Below are 18216 nucleotides of genomic sequence, written 5' to 3' on the forward strand. Positions count from 1 at the left end.
TTCTTTGGAGTATAGGTGTGAAAATTGGGTTCTGGGGAGATCAAATAGTTCAGTCTGGTGGCTAATTAAAAGAAATGCATGTTAGGAATTATTTGCCTTCTAATGAGAAGAGGAGTTTTCAGTCCCCTCCCAGAGATGCTAAGACATTTTCAAAAATACCCAGTTTTTGTATGTGTGTGTGAATATGTATGTAGTTGCATTTGCATATGGTTTAGATGAAACTGGAAGATGCTTTGTTCCCTCCATCCCATATTTTGTGCCTCCTGAAACCTTACCTTGGTCCTTGAACTTGAAAATGACATTAATGTGAGTTCTTCTTTTGCAGCGGATCAAATTAGTGGAAATTGTAAAAACTGTGCGATTTTCTGGCTCCCTAGACTGGCTGATCAGCAGACTGGAAAGACTGTGGAAGCATCCTCTGGTATGTTCCTAGTTTTCTCCTTGATGTAGATGATATTTCTTCCTGTTTACTTCCATTTCTTGTTCTTTTAGACATAGCAAGTTTCCACGTTCAGCATCATGGGTTTTCTTTTTAATTGTTTGAATATTTTTGTTCATCAAGTCATTGCCATTCCTGAATAGTGTTGATGCCACAACAGAGCTCCTGAAAGGGGAGAAGAGTCCACTCAAAAGCCTGGGGACATAGACTTAGGCCACCCTAAACTCCATGTCCCAATGTAGCAGCAGTTTCACAAAGTTTGTATAGTAACAGAATAAACAAGTCATGAATCAGAGCACTTTCCGAATGCTTCAGTAGAAACACTGAGTAGAACAATTAACAACAGAGCAGGAAAGCTCGGCTGTAGGCTAGGAGCTATCTGATGGTGCTCAATCTTTTGTTTGGTGGAAGCAGTGGATTTGTTAGGATAATACATTATGAGAGGTTTTATCTGTTAGTTACAAGGCTGTTAAGTGAGACTCAGAGGTAGGTGAGAATGGCTGTTAAGGATGCTGAAGATAGCACAAGGTAAATCATAATTAAGCTCCAGGCCTGTACCATTCCATTCCACCACAATCACTGATGTCCCCATCAATTACTCAGCCTTGCAGAAGGGTCAATGGGAGGTGTCGTTTTTTTCCAGGGAATATGGGTTCGCAGTAGAGATCTAGCAAAACCTTGTCATTTACATTAATAAAATGTCTAATGATACAGTCCTGAAATCCACTAAAGAACTAGGATTCTTCTTCCTCTTCAAACTGATCAATCCTGATATACTCAAACACACAAAATTTTTAGATGTTAGATTTCTTACTTTTCCCTTTGTTATCAAAATAATTTAAAGACACAAGAATATTTGGGTGAAATTGGGAAGTCAGGTTCCCTAATATAACACCATAGTGAATTTGAAGAGGTTTCATAAATCCTTGAAGACTGTCCACAAAACAGGATAATCGTTCCAGGCAGGAACTCTGAACCTCTCTTGCCTTTGACCAGTATCTCCCCGTCCGTCCTCCCTGCCCCCAGACTCTGACAACTGCTGTCTTCTTTGTTCAGTTGTTTTAGTTTCCATTATATGGGGAATCATCTGGGATGTAAGAGTTTAAATCCCACTGTCTGTGGGGGCAGTGCAAATTTTAACCATGACAATGTACATCTGTGCCTACTAGGCCAGAGTTCATTGAAAAGATGGCAGGTTGGCATGAGCAAGTACAAGGGGTCAAGGTGAAGTGTTTCCCATGCCTGGGCTTTTCTCTAGGTGATCTTGGCTCTTGTGGTATTTGTGGGGACGAGTCATCCAGAGAAAGGCAGCCCATTCATTAGCCAGGGGCTTGGTGGGCTTCTGTTGGGTATCATCCTTTGTGTGCTCTGCACCCCACAGTTTTACAGTGTTGAGCATGTTCTTATGGGAAGCCTGGCAACTCCCCTCAGTGCAGAATCAGTGCAGGGATACTTAGGGGGCTTCAGATGCCAGAGCTTTGAATCACAGTGTTCTGGATACAGGGTGGTTTAAACCATAGTTGTTGATTTCTTGGAATTTTGAAGTTCTTTGTATTCTAAAGACATTACTTCCACTACTTGGGCAAGAGTGTCTAAGCCTCTGGTGTCCTATGAAGCCTTCCTCCTTGATGCACAGTTAAATGTAATGTGTTGAGTTTAAAAGAGACTAGCTTCTAGGGTTGATTTTTAAGATCTACTATTGCTGGTGGAGAAATCACAGTTTCTTGAGTGACACCAACTCAGATAGCTTATATGACACAGAGAAAGAGGCTATTTCATTGGAGACAGTGGTTCTAGCTTTAAAAACATCTGGTGGTGGGTGCATGTGTATGCATGGTGTGTGTGTGTGCGAATGCATGTGTGTGTACACATGCACAGACACATAAGAGTGTGCACGTGAAGGTCAGTGGATGGCTTTGGGCATTAGTCTTCACCTTATTTCTTTATTGGAAGGCTTCCTGGCCCAAGAAATTCCAGGGATCTCTTGTTTCTGCTTCCATTCCCACAATAGGAGCCCTGGGATTACAGATTCATATTACTGCCTCTGGCTTTCACATGGATTCTGGGGGTCCAAATTTCTGTCCTCGTGCTTACACAGAAAATGGTTTTTCTGCGGAGCCCCATTTTAACTTTTGATTTAAATCTTTGTTGACAGCCACTGACATCAGCAGGTCTTTATACTCACAGTAGCTGTGTTTTCTGCACAAGACCTGTACAAGATTAATGCAGTCAAAATTCTGGCACAGAAGAGGAAGGTGCTATCTGGGCCCCATTGCTTATCAAAGGAGTTATTGACAGTTGACAGAAATGATTGTCCCTCCCCCAGCAACTCCTTCCTTCCAACCTTACATTACGTGTGGCCACTGGTGGACTCCCTGCGTTCCTACAGATGGCCCCACACCTACTGCCACCCGTATCTGTACACAAATGGGTAGACGTGAAGTTGGGAGGGGACGGGGATGGAATGATTGTGGTGAACTAGAGAGGAAATGGGGATGGATATGATAACATATGAAATTGTCAAGACCAAGAACTTGATCTATCATAGGCAATTGTGGGACTATATTTTACATACATCTCAAGATTCAGAGAACAGTGAGAAGCAATGAATATCACAATGCAGGTAGTCCCCTGGGTCCTATTTTTGTCACCAATAAGACACTACAAGTGGAAAGTTAGATGGCTTCATTCTGGGTCACAGCCAGAATGCAGTGTTTTACATACTTTACTCAATGTCTACTAGAAGGCATTGTACCTTTTCATCTGTGACATTCTGTCAGTATTTCATGTGAAAAGTCATTTAGAACATTGAATAAAATAGCCTATAGGTTGGCAACATGGCTAGGCAGGTAGAAGTACTTAACACTAAGCCTGATGACCCGAGTTACACCCCTGGGATGAGAGAACCAACTCCCAAAGTTTTCCTCTGACTTTTACAACACTGTGATGCTGTGATGCACATGCCCACTCATATACACAGTAAATAAATACATAAATGAGTAAATAAATAAGTATAGTAGGTATTAAAATAAGTCAAATTACTTTTGGAATATGTATGTAAGGTATGCATATATATGAAGCATAAAGGAATTCTGTGTACAGCCTTGAACTCTGTCCCTAAAATATCTCTTTATGCATATGCCAATCTAAAAGCAACAGTGAAGAAATCTCCCAACATCTTGCCTGATGTTCCAGGCAAAGGAAGCTCATCTGTTTTACTGAGTTTCTGCCATCCTAGCATCAGATTTCGATTCAAAGATGGAGAAGGCAAAGCCCTTACAGGTCACTTGCTTGAGGTCAAGGAAAAGCAGAGAAGGATTGAATCTGTGTCAACCCACTGAGCTGTGGAGTAATGTCATTTTGTTCATCATTTTGCTAAGACCAAAGAGTTTACAGAGACTAGCCCACTGAATGGACTCAGTAATAAACTGATGAATGTAAAACAAAATAAAAAACAAACCAACAACCATAGTACCAAAAGTGGCATGGGACATCTAGTGTTTTTATGTTTCAAGTTGACACTGTTCTTTGAGACAATCTCATGTAAACTGAGCAAGCCTTTAACTCACTGTGTAGTGTAGGATGACCTTGAACTTCTGATCCTACAGTCTCCAATTCCCTAGTGCTGGATTACATGCATGTGCCACCACACCAGGTTTTAAGTAGTGCTGGGGATCAGACCTCCAGGGCTTCATGCCTGCTTAGCAAGCACCCTACCAACTAACTGAGCCTCGTCTCCAGCCTCTATAATCTCTTTGAGACAATGTATCCTAATAAAAATTTGAATAGTATCAACTTTCTGATATGATCATGTGGTCTTAAAATCATGTACTGTTTTGAAACTGGCATTACTTTTTCCTGATTGTCCTTTGGCAACTGTAGTTTCTCTGTCCTTCATAAATAGTGGCTCCTCAGACTGAAGGGAGCAGCCATCAGAATCCTAATTAGGCTGAACTGTCCTTTATAGTTACATTGCCCCATGTTTGCAGTTTCTCTCAGTTTACCCTGGGAATCTTCAGACTCACACCCACCTTCCAACCCCGAACCTCAGTCTCTTTTTGGCTTATCTATTTTGCCGATGTTTCTCCCAGTGTGTGTTTTGTTATTTTATGTACTGTGAGGAGCCGCCCTCGCTATCGCCATTACAAGATGGCGCCGGCATCCGTTGTTGGTTGGAGTAACCACTGCTTAAGCTCTGCCTCTCCCGTGGCGTCATCTGGGGTGATGAGCAAACCACCAATCCCGGCTCTACACGTCTCACTCGGAGCTCCTAGGCTTATATAAGGGGCTGGGTTTCTTAGCTTGGGGTCTCCCCTCAGAAGCTGATCATCTGTCTCTCAAGATGCATTAAAGCTTTACTGCAGAAGGATCCGAGTGTCCTGTGTCATTCTTGCTGGCGAGACTGTGGCGCGGGACAATGTACGCAAAAGAAAATTATGCATTGGCTCCAGTTTGCATCTCTGTCCTGATTTTGCCAATTTGTGTCCTATTTTCAAATTTAACCTTTGTCAACTTTTCCCCCTTCTCAATATCATGTGAGCTTGAGAAATAATGAGCTTATTTTCCTCTTTAGCCTAAAAAACATACTGAAAAATTCAAAGTATATGTAATTATGTATGTTTTCTCAGTTAGGCTTGAAGCCACAGCTCTTGCAGTCATGATTTTTAAACTTTATGCATTCGAATACTAATGTGACATACATTTTTTTCTTTCTCCAGTTGGGTAAGGTATAGAAACACTATTTAGGATAACTTCCATTTGCTTTTATGACTTATCCCTTGTTAACAAAAAGAAAGAATATTCCATGCTGTTTAATTTATCTTATACTGAAACTACAATCATTTATTTTAATATTTGTGTATATATGGTATGTTCATGTGTGTATATATGTGTGTGTGTGAGAGAGAGACAGAGAGAGACAGAGAGAGACAGAGAGAGAGGAGAGAGAGAGAGAGAGAGAGAGAGAGAGAGAGAGAGAGAGAGAGAGAGAGAGAGAGAGAGAGAGAGAGAAAGAGAGACCGCAAATGTATACATGTATGTGGACATCACAGGACAATCTCATATTGGTCCTTGCTCCCTACCGTTTTTGAGATAGTCTTCCTATTGTTCACCACTGTGTACACAGTATAGCTGACCCATGAGCTTCTAATGCTTCTCCTGTTGTTGCCTCCATCTTGCTGCCAGTGGTTTATTCTCACATTATCATTCTTCGGTGTTGCAGTATACTCTGTTCACATCCAGATCTAGCCATATTCCTTTTCTGATGCATTCAGTTTTGAGCATGCTGTGAGCTTTGTGAGTGATTATCTGCTAAGAGGACCTGTTCTCAGTATTCTATTGCTTGGTGGTTTTTCTTTTTCTGCATACAGCAGAGGCTGGCTAACTTTCTGTAGAAGGGTAATGCCTCAATATGGGTGAGTGACACAAAATGCCACGAGTCCCAGAAATGTGTTGCTGTTCTTAAACCTAGTGGCGTCTGGACAAGGCCTTTTGGGTTTGGTGTGTGGGTCTCCTCTCACATTGACAGTTTATCCTCTCCTGGGTGTCAGGGACAAGCATGTTCCTGTCGCCTTCCTCCTCTGTAAAGGCATAAAGAATCAGCCCTCATGACCTCATGTTATAGCATCCAGATAATAGTCTAGAGCCTGAGTGCCTGAAGATCTCTTGTACAGTCCCTCAGTTCAGATTTGTAGTGGGAAGTAACCACTGTCAGTAAATGTATGCATTAGGACAACACAATAAACTACATTAATAAATCGAGGCATCTATGCGTCTGTAGCAATAAATAATGGAGAGAAAAAAGTCAGGATAGCATAGGAAACCTACTAGAAGTACTTTCCCATCACTGGCATCATATTTTATTGCTGCATTTTAGATGATGGTGACAGCAGAGGGCAGATTTGGTACCCTGATGTCAGCATTTCTACCTTGACTCTTGACTTCTTGAATTTCTGTTTTCTTTGACTCCCCCCCCCATTATTGTCAGGCTATTGGACAACAGCTAAATTAGCCCCAGATTTTGAGGTCCTATAGAAATGAAATAGATGTGGCATCCATTGCCCTTGTCTGTAGAGGACAAGGATCTGGGTCAGGCGTAGGTCCTGAGAACTTGAGAGAATGATGCCTGCATCCTCTTTTGTGAGCCTAACAAGCCTCTTTTCTAAGAAAGTGAACTCCACTTGACACATAAGGACTTCACTACAGAGTTTTAGAAGCTTCTTACCAATTCTGTGCAGTTCTTAGAGACTCTGAGAGCGAGCCAGTGCTCTGCAGGTTGTGTCTCCTGATGAGCAATATTGGGTATATAGTTTATTTCTTTATTAATAATTGTTGAAATTGCATGTGTTTGTGTTTGTATGTGTGCACATGGGTATGTGTGGTCAAACATGTCACCGTGTACTTGTGGAGGGCAGAGGACAACTTGAGACTTCTTCTGCCATGTGTAGCCTGGGGATCATAATCAGGCCAAATAGCTTGGCAGCAAGAACCTTTATCAACCTGAGCCATTTTGCTGGCCCAATGATGGGTCAATAGAAAAAAAGGAACATGGTTTACAGTTAGCTTTTCAAGTATACACTAATCATTCTGATAATGAAACCCATTTTGTCTTTGTTCTTTTATAAGCCTTAAGAAGAAAAGGCATGTACTTTTGTGGTGGTTATAATTTATATTTTTCATTTCTGTACTGTTCTGTTTATTTCTTTTAATTTTTAAATGAAATATTTTTTTTCTGGGGATCCAATTCAGGTTGTCAGGCTTGGCTGCAAGTGCCTTTACCCACCTGTCTCTCTTGCTGACTAGGGTTATGTTTCTGATGCCAGAAAGCTTCAGAATCTGCCCCAAGCTACTTTCCGTCCATGCTTGTTTCACATACTGCACCCTGGTGTGCCTGCTGCTCAAGCCTGACTGATGTTCTGCCCCCTCCTCTCTGAATATCTGGGGGATACATTTGCTGAGTCCCCCAAGCCTGCCACACTGCTCTATTGTACTCCCGAGGTACAGTCACCTTCCTCAGCTAAGCTCCACACCTCTCTCCACTGAGATCTGTTGCCTTTGGATGTCTGTCTGTTCTGACAAATGCCACCTGTTGCCTCGCACAGTGCCAAACACATTGAGCACAAAGTAATTACATGTGAAATAGAGCAAGTGAAGTTGAATGAACTAAAACAAAAAAAGGAACTAGTTCCCAAAGCCTCCTTTTCCCTTTTCCTTGTCTGGAGGTCCTTCACTGCATGTTAGTGGAAATCCCAGAAGCTCTGAATATCATCAAGGAAGGGCATATCAAATCCATCATCTCACTTTTAGACAAGCATGGAAGAAATCACAAGGTAAGTGAGCTGCTTGATTTCCATAGGTGAATTCTAAAACCATTACATAGTGAAGAGTGGGCTATATATTGCAAAAGGCTAGAAGAAAGGATTTTAAATGCTTTTTTCCATAATGAAATGATAGGAAATTTGAGCCATGGGCATGTGATTGCCTACTGAAAATATACACCTGTGAGAAAAATGGAATAAATGTCCAACAAGCTAAAAAGGAGTAAAACACTGAGAGATCAAAATATCTAACATGTTATAAAATGATTTAAAACAGACAACATGTGCATGCATCGAAGCATACCTGAAAGCCTAGATATCAGTATGGTTTCGTCTTCATGTATCAGTCAAAAATAAACTAATAAATTGAGATATATGCCAACATAAGATAATTTCAAGATGTTGAAGTTTTCGTGACTGTTTTCATCCTTAGTTACCATGGAGTAAGATTGTTTCTTATATAGTCATCGTAACTGAGAGAGTACAAACAGTTCTTGCTCTGTATGTGAAAGAAAGGTGTAGAGCCACTGGGACACACACTGTCATGTTAAAATGACCAAGCTGAGGCTGTGGGTGAGGCATGGTTAAGGGCTCGTGAGAGCATGAGACCCAGAGTTCAGATCCCCCTCATCCGCATGCATGCTGGGAAATTGAGACACTTCCTGTAATCCCAGTGCTTGAGAGGCAGAAATAGGAGACCCCCCCTTAGGCAAGCTGGTTCTAGAGTAGTCAAATTGGTAAGCTCTGGGTTCAAGTGAGAGTTCCTGCCTCAATATGTGTGGGGAGAATGATTCAGGAAGATGCCCAACATCAGCCTGTCTTTCACATGCACATACACACATGCATGTCCACACATATTTGAACATGCATGCACACCACACATACACATGTACATCATGGGGGAGGGAGACAGAGGGAGAGAAAGGGAGAAAGAGGAGAAATGATGGGATCAATCACAGCTGGGGTTGTGTTTGCCTTGTGGAAAGTGCTGTTGATGAATTCAGAGTCTGCTTAAAGTCTGACTCTCCCCAGGTCCTGGATGTGTTGTGTTCTCTCTGTGCTTGCCATGGGGTTGCTATCCGTTCTAACCAGCATCTCATCTGTGACAATCTCGTGCCAGGACGAGATCTCTTACTGCAGACCCGTCTTGTGAATCATGTCAGCAGGTAATTTCCCACAGACATTGTTGTCTCTTGACACCACAGCAAGTTGTCTCTCTAGGGAAGCCAGAAGGAGGTCTGTTTGTTTTACTAAGGGTTTGTGTATGTCCTTCTCCCCCTACTGAACACTTACTGTTGTCTACCAAGTAGAAAGGTTAGTAAAATAACAATAGATGAACTGAGCAAAGTAAGAACTTACTGCAAACATATTTGTAAGAGTTTCTGTTCACTTTTCATGTGTAGAGAAGTTGTCACTGGCATCTTCAGAAGCAGGCTGTAGCTGCATTAATTAATATACAGATTAAGCTGTAGGTAGTTTGTAAGAAGTCACACTGTTCTTATGTGCCCACTACTGGTGACAAAAATCATAGGGTGCTCCAAGCCTAACACATTTCAAACTAAATAGCTAATGAAATGACATTTTCTATTGGATCAGCCTTTTAAGGAATCTGACAGTGATGAGTGTCACCTACAAGCTACCTAGTGCTATGATTTGTCTATGGCCTGTGCTGTTTGTATTTTGTGAGGTTTCTTTTGGTACTGCTTTTCTCTTACTTTTGTAGATGATGAGGGTGGGACTGGGGTGATGCTTGGGTCTGTCTGCAGAAGCTGAGCTAGTGAATACTATACCATGTTGTCTTTTTAAAAAAATCCCTCTAGATTAAAAAGAAATCAGTACCAGAAAAGCATGTCAACACAATGCTCTGTGTGGTAGAGTAAATGGGCTTACATAAGCTTCTGTCACTGTATTCTTCTATAGACAGAAGTGGTGTGAGATCTGCAGCTTTTAAAAGATTTGTTTATTTTCAATTTGAGTTTGAGTGCATGGTATATACTACATACATGCCTGGAGGATAGAGGAGGACATCAGATCCTCTGGAGTTGGAGTTATAGGCAGTTGTGAGCCACCTTATGGGTTCTAGGAATTAAACCAGGGTCCTCTGCAAGAGCAACCAGTGCTCTTAATCTCTAAACCACCTCTCCAGGCTCCCTGAGTTGTGTTGTTTAAACAGGAGATAAGGCTGATGTTAATGAGTGGTACTTCTGCTATCTCCACTTCTCCAGGGATCACCAGATATGTAAGCCCACTCTTTTTTTTTTTTTTGGTTTTTCGAGACAGGGTTTCTCTGTATTGTTTTTGGAGGCTGTCGGTCCAGCCTGGCCTTGAATTCACAGAGATCTGCCTGCCTCTGCCTCCCGAGTGCTGGGATTAAAGGTGTGCGCCATCACTGCCCAGCATGTAAGCCCACTCTTAAAATGGACTTAAATGAAACTTGCCAAAGGGTTTTCTTTTCAAAGAAAGTAAGGAGTCAACAGACAGCAACAATCCTCATTAGTCATGTGCTACTGTTGTTCATATAATAGTCCATGTGACATGGCACTTACATGAGGAAGATTCACATGTCCTGGCTTAATAACAGCTCCATTTATTATGTGATCCTGTTGTATCAAGTATCTCATTTTATAAACTACATTTGATTAATGATATGAAAATTTCAAAAGATCAGTTAAAAAAAAAGTCCTATTAGACTCTGGATTGGCTTGGTCGAGTAAACCCAACATCAGGTGCTGCACAGTCAAGGTGAGTTGAGGATGCTGTCTTCCTGGGTTATCACCTCAGTGAACTGGGGGTGCTGTCTGCCTGGGTTATCACCTCAGTGAACTGGGGTGCTGTCTGCCTGGGTTATCACCTCAGTGAACTGGGGGTGCTGTCGGCCTGGGTAGCACCTCTCTGATGGGTTTTATAATTCTGTGATATTGTTAAAATGTAGGCTTGGCTGCTGAATCAGCTACTTTCCTTGTTGTCATGACAAAGTAGCTGGCAAAGGCTATGTGGGAAGGAAGCATTTACTCTGGCTTGTAGTTTGTGGGCACAGGAGGGACAAGGCATGGCAACAGGCACAGAAATGGAGGGGCACTTTGCATGGGCAGCCAGGAACAGAGAGATGGATGTTGTTGCTTAGCTTGCTTTTTCTCATCTCTATTTAGTCCAGAACCCTAGCGCATTGGAATGTTAATGCCCACCGCAGTGAGCTCAACCTAGAAACATGATCACAGATGTGCCCAGATGTTGGTCTCCTAAATGATTCTAGAGCCTGTCAAATTAATGCCGTGTACATTGTAGAGAATAATCAGGAACAGTATTTAGAATAATGATTAAAGAAGCCATTGGAAGTTTTCTCTGTCTTTTTCTGTCTAAAAGCATGAAGCCTAATATTTTCCTGGGTGTCAGTGAAGGGTCTGCGTAGTATAAGAAGTGGTACTACGAACTCATGGTGGACCATACTGAACCTTTTGTGACAGCAGAAGCTACTCACTTAGAGTGGGCTGGGCTTCCACCGAAGGACATTCACCCCTGCCCGGGTATGGGGAAGAGTGGGGTGGCAATGGCGTTGGTGATGACCTCTTCTCCTGTGGGTTTGATGGCCTTCTCCTCTGGTCAGGTAGGCACTGTCCCTTTTCCTTAAACAATTTCCACGTGGAAATCTTGTACCCTGTCTTTCTTTTCTGCAATCTGAAAACATCTGTTGTTCAGACCGTCACCACTCAGACAGTGACTACAAAAGTTTAACAAAAAGCATATTTTTCATGACAGAAAAAGAAAACAATTGAGTACATTTCCAAAGGGCTGTGAAACTTACAAACATTAAGTTTGTAATTAAAATAACATTCTAATGCATGAACAGACTGCAAGAATCTCAGGTGTTTTTGAATCTCTTTAATTGGTTTGTGAAAAGATATAATGTTCCTCATAAAAACCATACAATCCAATGACTAGTTTAGATCCTGGTGAGATAGTGTAAAAACCAGTCAAACAGAAGTTCCACGGGACTAGTCCAATCATGTCATGGCTTGACAGGTGTGGAAAATTAATATTGCACATATATACGCTCAAGATACCAGCTGCTAATTCTCAGTACTGATCTGAATACTTATTACAAATGCTGAATTCTTAAAAATTGTATTTCTTTCTCCAGATCACAAGTAAGTATTCTGTGGTTTACTTCAGAGTTCAGTTCTCCTATAATAATAGTGTTATTTTGTATAATATTATAGTTTTCAGGTGCTGGTAATCACTTGGATGTTGCAGGCATGTGTAGTTCATGAAGCTGCATTTATATGACAGTTCTTGGGTGACCATGGCATGTCTTACACTTAGTGTGTGGAAGACACAGAAAGTTATCTTAAGTCATAAAAGCTGGATTTTGTTCCTTGGTTGTGAGTGATGTTCATTTATTAGTTTAGAGGCTTAATTCTGGGGAAAAAGGCTTAAAAATTGAAGTGAATTAAGTCCAAGAGTTGATGGTAATGAGATTAATGAACTCAAAACACCTGCAGAGTTACATCTACACAATAATATTTATTAGACCTCTTTCATCCAGTACCAGTAGTTCACATGTCATGAGGGAGCTAAGTTTTAGATAGCTCATCTAGCTCTTGAAGTTTGTGGCCAGAGGCTTCAAAATAGCGTATATTGCCTCCCTCCAAGTGCATGAGCAAGTCAGATCAGAGCCATAATGCCTTTCTTGTTCCCATGTTAATTTTCTGTGGTCCCAAGGACAGGAAAAGTACGCTTAGCCAAATGTTGGACTAAGTTCTGTCTTATGGCATATTTGATCTATAATGCCCTGAATTCCATTACCCTCACTTCTGAGAGTTGATTCATGGGAAATGGGTCCTCCATTGGATGAACGAGCCATGTTAGAGTGTTTCCCTTGTAGGCACTGGTTGGGGGAAAGTTTTCCTCAGATAACAAAGCCTAGAGTTGTTTTATTGGGCACTTCACTTGATCTTACGTTACCTTGCAACTTTTCCTTTTGACACATTAGAAGAGTTAATGCTGCTACAACTAAAACCTATGCTTTGTGCCTTTATGAGAAAGTGCTAAAGAGAAAAGTAAGGGCAGATATAAGTGTGTATGGATGTGCTATAGGAAAGATGGCAGGTCACAGAATTCCTGGAGAAAAGTATTCTGAAACTGTTGTCAAGAGAACTTACTTTTCAACTTTAAAGTATTTTTCTTAGTGTCAGGTAGGTGTGTGTGTGTGCGTGTGTGTGCGTGTGCGTGTGCGCGTGTGTGTGTGTGTGTGTGTGTGTGTGTGTGTGTGTGTGAGTGTTGGGGGGGGAGAAGTCAGAGGACCGCCTCTGGTATCAGTATGTGCCTTCTACCCAATTTAAGACAAGATTTCATTACCGCAGTGGAATGACAGACATGCCTGCTACTGTTTGTCTTTTATATGGGTTCTGGGGTCTGAACCTTTGTCCTCATGAATGTGCCATAAGCTCGGCTCGGCCATCCGGGCCCCGCTCCCAGATCTCTACCCGTTTGGGACCATGCGCTGAGGCGGCTTTGGGGACCAGGATCGGGACTCGGGACGGAGACTGTGGACGGTTTGGAGCAAGAGGTGGTAGTGGCCTTCCCCCCAAAACGTTTGGTGATCCCGGGGAGCGGTTACTAAAAAAGAAGTGGGATTTGAGTGAACTCCCCAAGTTTGAGAAGAGTTTTTATGTGGAACATCCAGAAGTAGCAAGATTGGCTCCGTATGAGGTTGATGAGCTGCAGCGATAGAAAGAGATTGCAGTGAGGAGAGATGTTTGTCCAAAACCTGTCTTTGCCTTCCATCATGCTAATTTCTCACAGTATGTAATGTAATGGATGTACTGATGGATCAGCATTTTACAGAGCCAACCAATTGGTTTTCATTCATATGATCACTTGTGTTGTATATATGTATACATGCATATATATATCACGTATATATTCATATAACATTTAGCAGGAAAACTTTCTGAGAAATGCAGTTCCATAGCATCTTTGTGATACAAGCATCATAAAATGTACCTCCCCAAAACAAGACATCTGTGGCCTCTCTAGAGGCTGTGCTCTTTGAGAACTGTGATCGTATAGGAGCTCCATCACTAGTTGACACTGTTAGGTAGCTCACATGCAGGTTAAACATTGCTATTTTTATATGTGTTTCTAAAAACCCACTTCCTACTGATACTGCTACTGGTGACATCAGCAGTTTTGCAAATGCTTTCCCAGCTTCAGAGAAGGTGTTGGCTCTGAGGGTTACCTGCATGTCCCTGTTACAGATGTAAGGTAGTGAGCTCTTCTCCAGTCCCCTGACATTCCAGATCAGCACCATGAAGCTTCATATCTCTGATTCACAGAGGAGACTTTGCTCCTATGTATCACTTAAAATCTTTTTTTTATTTAACCATTGATAATACCAAATGTAGAAGAAGAATGTGGAGCAACTGGATACCCCCACTAAGGAGATGTTGAATGAATGTTCCACAGTCTGAAAATCCTATCAGTCTAACCATTCACTCTTTACAATGAACTGTACACATAGCCTTCACATCTTTAGAGATTTGTTCAATAGAAAGGAATCCATCACAGTCCACAGCTAAAACACCTATCACTGTACAGATTGGTAAGTGAAGGTATGGACTATGCACTCATGTAGAGTACATGGCACATAATTCCATGTGTGAATATTATTGAAAACAAGCTTATTTGTACTAAAAGAAAGTAGTTCATTGGGGGCTAGATGTGTAGGGAGGGAGGGGCTGCAAGGGTATCCTGGAAGGAAGATGGGACGTTGTAGGGGTTTTTCAGAATTGTTCTCCTTTCAAACCACATTGTATTTGTACTATAAGTTGATCATCCTCTTGATCATTGTTTGCCTCAATGCTACAAACATAATAGTTTTAGCTATACCATTTGTTTCTATGCTGGATAAAACTCTGTTTGTCAAATTATTCTTGCAAAGCTTTGTCACAATTGGCTATGGCTTTATGCCCCAATCCCTCATGAAATGTTAAGCACTGTTAGTATGCCTATGAAATGAAATATCTTAAAGATAAACCAGGCAGGCATTTTTCATGTGCTAATTTCAGCAGCACTGAAAAGTACTGCTGATTGGCAGACTGAGTATCTCTTGTCCATGATGCTTGAAATCCATTGTGACTCAGGTGTTAGCATTTTCTGGATTACAAAAAATTAGTGCGAACACATAATGAAGTATTTGATTGTTTCGAGTGCACCTGCCTTTTGAATGTGACCTGTCATCTGAAGTCATATGTCGACATTTTTGTTTGTGATTCCATGTCAGCACTAAAAAATGTTTTAGATGTCACAGCTTTGGGGATTTTAGATTTTTGGTTTGCAGATAGTCAGTATATATATCAAGTTTTTACAGACTCTGGCACTGACTCAAGGAGTATAAATAACGTGCTCTAAAATGATGCATTCAGTGAGTAAGACATGTCTAATCAGAGCTGAGATCTGCCTCTGTGTTAGTGTTCCCTCACTTAAGCACCTCTTCATGCCTACTCCATCACTGAATGGATGAATGACTCAGTTCTCTCCAAGATACCTTTGCATCTCAGACAGGAGTTCCTGCATTCAGATGGTTTCAGTCTCCCTCTCTACCAGCTGAGTTATGGGGGATCCACTCAGGCGGTTTTTAATTGGGTCAGAGGATATTAGACGTTCAGAGATGTGTCAGATATTATGGCTTTTGTATGCAAAGTTCTTGGGTTATGTGATATGGAATTCAAGGACATTACTTTCTTATAGAATTGATTCATAATGGCTATTCTTTGTTATATTTTAGTGTGTCTTATTATTAAAGTTTAACTAGAGAGAATTTGTGTCAGTTATCATGATGTTAAAAAGAATTGCAAAAAGGATACATTTGTTAGGGCTAGAGAAATGGCCCAGTGTGGGGGGTAAATGGGAGGTGGAGGAAACAGAAGAGAAGAGGGAGGGGGAAACTGTGGTCCATATGTAAAATAAATAAAACATTAATTTAAAAAAGTGATTGCTTCTCTTTCAGAGGATTCAAATTCTGTTCCCAGCACCCACATCAAGTAGATGACAGCTGCCTATAACTCCAACTCTAGGAAACCCAATGGTCTCTTCTGGCATCCCTGAGTATCTGCACTCACACATACACATGCATACACGCAAATAAATGAAATTCGTGTCTTTTAAACCACTTCTGGATAATCTCACTCACCAGACTTAATATAGGCTCAGGTTACTTCCAAGTGAGAGATAACCCCTTGCTTATCATTTATTTGCAGGTAGTTTGATATCTGGCTGGCTGTGTGCTGCAGAGCTGTCAGATGCTGGTGTCTAAGGGTTACCCAGACATTGGGTGGAATCCAGTTGAAGGAGAGAGATACCTCGACTTTCTCAGATTTGCTGTCTTCTGTAAAGGTAGGACATGAGTACTCAAAGACTGGAAAAACTGTGAAAATAAGGGTTCTGGGGCTGGAGAGATGACTCAGTGATTTATATCACTTATCTGACCCTGTAAAGGACCCAATTTTAGTTTCCATCACCCATTTAGAACAGCTCACAACTGCCTGAAACTCCAGCTCCAAGAGAACTGACATCACCTTGTGGGACATCTGTTCTCTCATGCATACAGTGTGTGTGTGTGTGTGTGTGTGTGTGTGTGTGTGTGTGTGTGCATAATTGAAAATAAAATTAACATTTTTCAAAATGAAAAATAAGGGTACATTATAGCTTTTTCATAAAGGAAGTGAATATAAGAAATTGTATATTTTATTTAATAGTTTTCTTTCCACAGCAATAACTCATACTACATTTTTACATGGATTAACTTGAAATCTGTATGTACCTTCTAGATTTTTTGCAATTGTCTCTTAAGGGTTGAGATTGCAATTTCTTCTTCCATAACAAATAGTTTGTAATATTTGGCTTTACTTGGAAACTATTATCAAAGAAAGTAATATATATATATATATATATATATATCCCTTTTTCGCTGATATGACAGAATAGTAGGTAGAGGCACCTTGAGGGAGAAACGTACTCAGTCCATCCCTGCAGGAAAGATGACTGCACGGCCTCGTCTGTGGTTGACAGGAGCTAGCATTGCAACTTCATATATGGCACCAACCAGGAAATAAATAGTGAGAGCTAGGAGGTAGCCGAATGCAGGTATCTGAACGCAGAATTTCCTTCAAGGCCCTCTCTGACAGCCTATGATAGCTAGTTAGGTCCCAGGTCCCAGTCATCCTCCACAGACTCCCAAGACAGAAGTGTCTGTTGGGGACAAGTATCCAGACACAGAAGTCTCTGAGGCTCATTCAACATGCAGACCACAACAGTATACATAAAAGTTGTGATGTGTGTTGAGTGTTGAATTTATGGGCCAGTGAGATGACTCAGTGGATAAAGGTACTTGCTGCCAAGGCTGACCCCTTGACTTCTATCCCTGGAACCCACAGGGTAGAAGGAAAAAATAGTTTCTGCAGGCTGATCTCTGACTTCCATGTGGTGTGTGAGCTGACCCCCCTCCCCCACCCCCATAAATACATACAATTTAAAAGCCGAATTTACTATTATAGTTTACTTCTAAGGTATACATGTTTCTTTAAATGAGAAATGCTTATGATATATGGTCCCTGAAAGTCTTGTATTTTGTTTATGTTACTCTTTTGACTGCAGGAGAGAGTGTAGAAAAGAATGCAATATTGTGGTGAGGTTGCTCATCCGGAGGCCCGAGTGCTTTGGTCCTGCCTTGAGAGGGGAAGATGGCAATGGTCTCCTTGAAGCCATGGAAGAAGCCATAAAAATAGCTGAGGATCCTTCTAGAGATGGCCCTTCCCCAGCAAGTGAATCCAGCAAAACCCTGTAGGTCTACTGTGCACACCTCAGAAAATGATGTCACCCCACCAAAGCTGACAACATGCATTGAAGGTAATCCTTTGCCCATGCCGCCATATTGCAGATGAGTAATGGGGACAGCTCTCCCATGCTCACAGTTACAGGACTGAGTTGCCAACAGAATTGGCTTCAGTGCTGCCCAGGTGAGGTACAGGACCTGCCCTCTAGAGTGTTTCAGCTGGTGGGGGCAGTCGCTGCTCTCCCACCCTTATGACTTCAGGGCCAGCTACCCTTGCTGTCAGATAAGAAAAGGGGGCAGTTCTCACCCACACCTCTGCCAACAGGATCAGCTCTATTGTGCTGACCAGGAGAGGGGCACAGTCTTGGGTCCTGAGTATTGCAGCTGGTGGGAGACAGGGACTGCTCCTCTCCTGTCCTTATGCCCTTGATGGGTGGGGGAGGGGTGAGTTCTCTCTTCTGCCTCACTTTTTTTGGTGCTTGAATATCACTGTAAACTCTGCTAAAATCATGGACAATATCAATGTCATAGCCTTAAGAGTAATGATGTCTAGAATATTTCCACCACTAAATAAACTAACCCTCTATTTTTAATCCCACATCAATGACTATTTCATGGCATGGATCCAT

The 18216-nt window shown here is 41.6% G+C and overlaps 2 long non-coding RNA genes across 2 annotated transcripts; both read left to right on the plus strand.

Moving 5' to 3' along the window:
• Nucleotides 1-376: 376 nt before the first annotated feature.
• On the plus strand, nucleotides 377-8832 carry LOC121138389. The gene is made up of 3 exons (XR_005875431.1): nucleotides 377-421; nucleotides 7660-7767; nucleotides 8788-8832. It is a non-coding gene; the product is annotated as an uncharacterized LOC121138389 (long non-coding RNA).
• Nucleotide 8833: 1 nt separating this feature from the next.
• LOC121138388 lies at nucleotides 8834-17502 on the plus strand. The gene is made up of 3 exons (XR_005875430.1): nucleotides 8834-8921; nucleotides 16014-16149; nucleotides 17410-17502. It is a non-coding gene; the product is annotated as an uncharacterized LOC121138388 (long non-coding RNA).
• Nucleotides 17503-18216: the final 714 nt, after the last annotated feature.

This window comes from Mesocricetus auratus, unplaced genomic scaffold (genome assembly GCF_017639785.1).
Source record: "Mesocricetus auratus isolate SY011 unplaced genomic scaffold, BCM_Maur_2.0 contig_5656_pilon_subseq_755257:777815_obj, whole genome shotgun sequence".
Classification (NCBI taxonomy): Eukaryota; Metazoa; Chordata; class Mammalia; order Rodentia; family Cricetidae; genus Mesocricetus; species Mesocricetus auratus.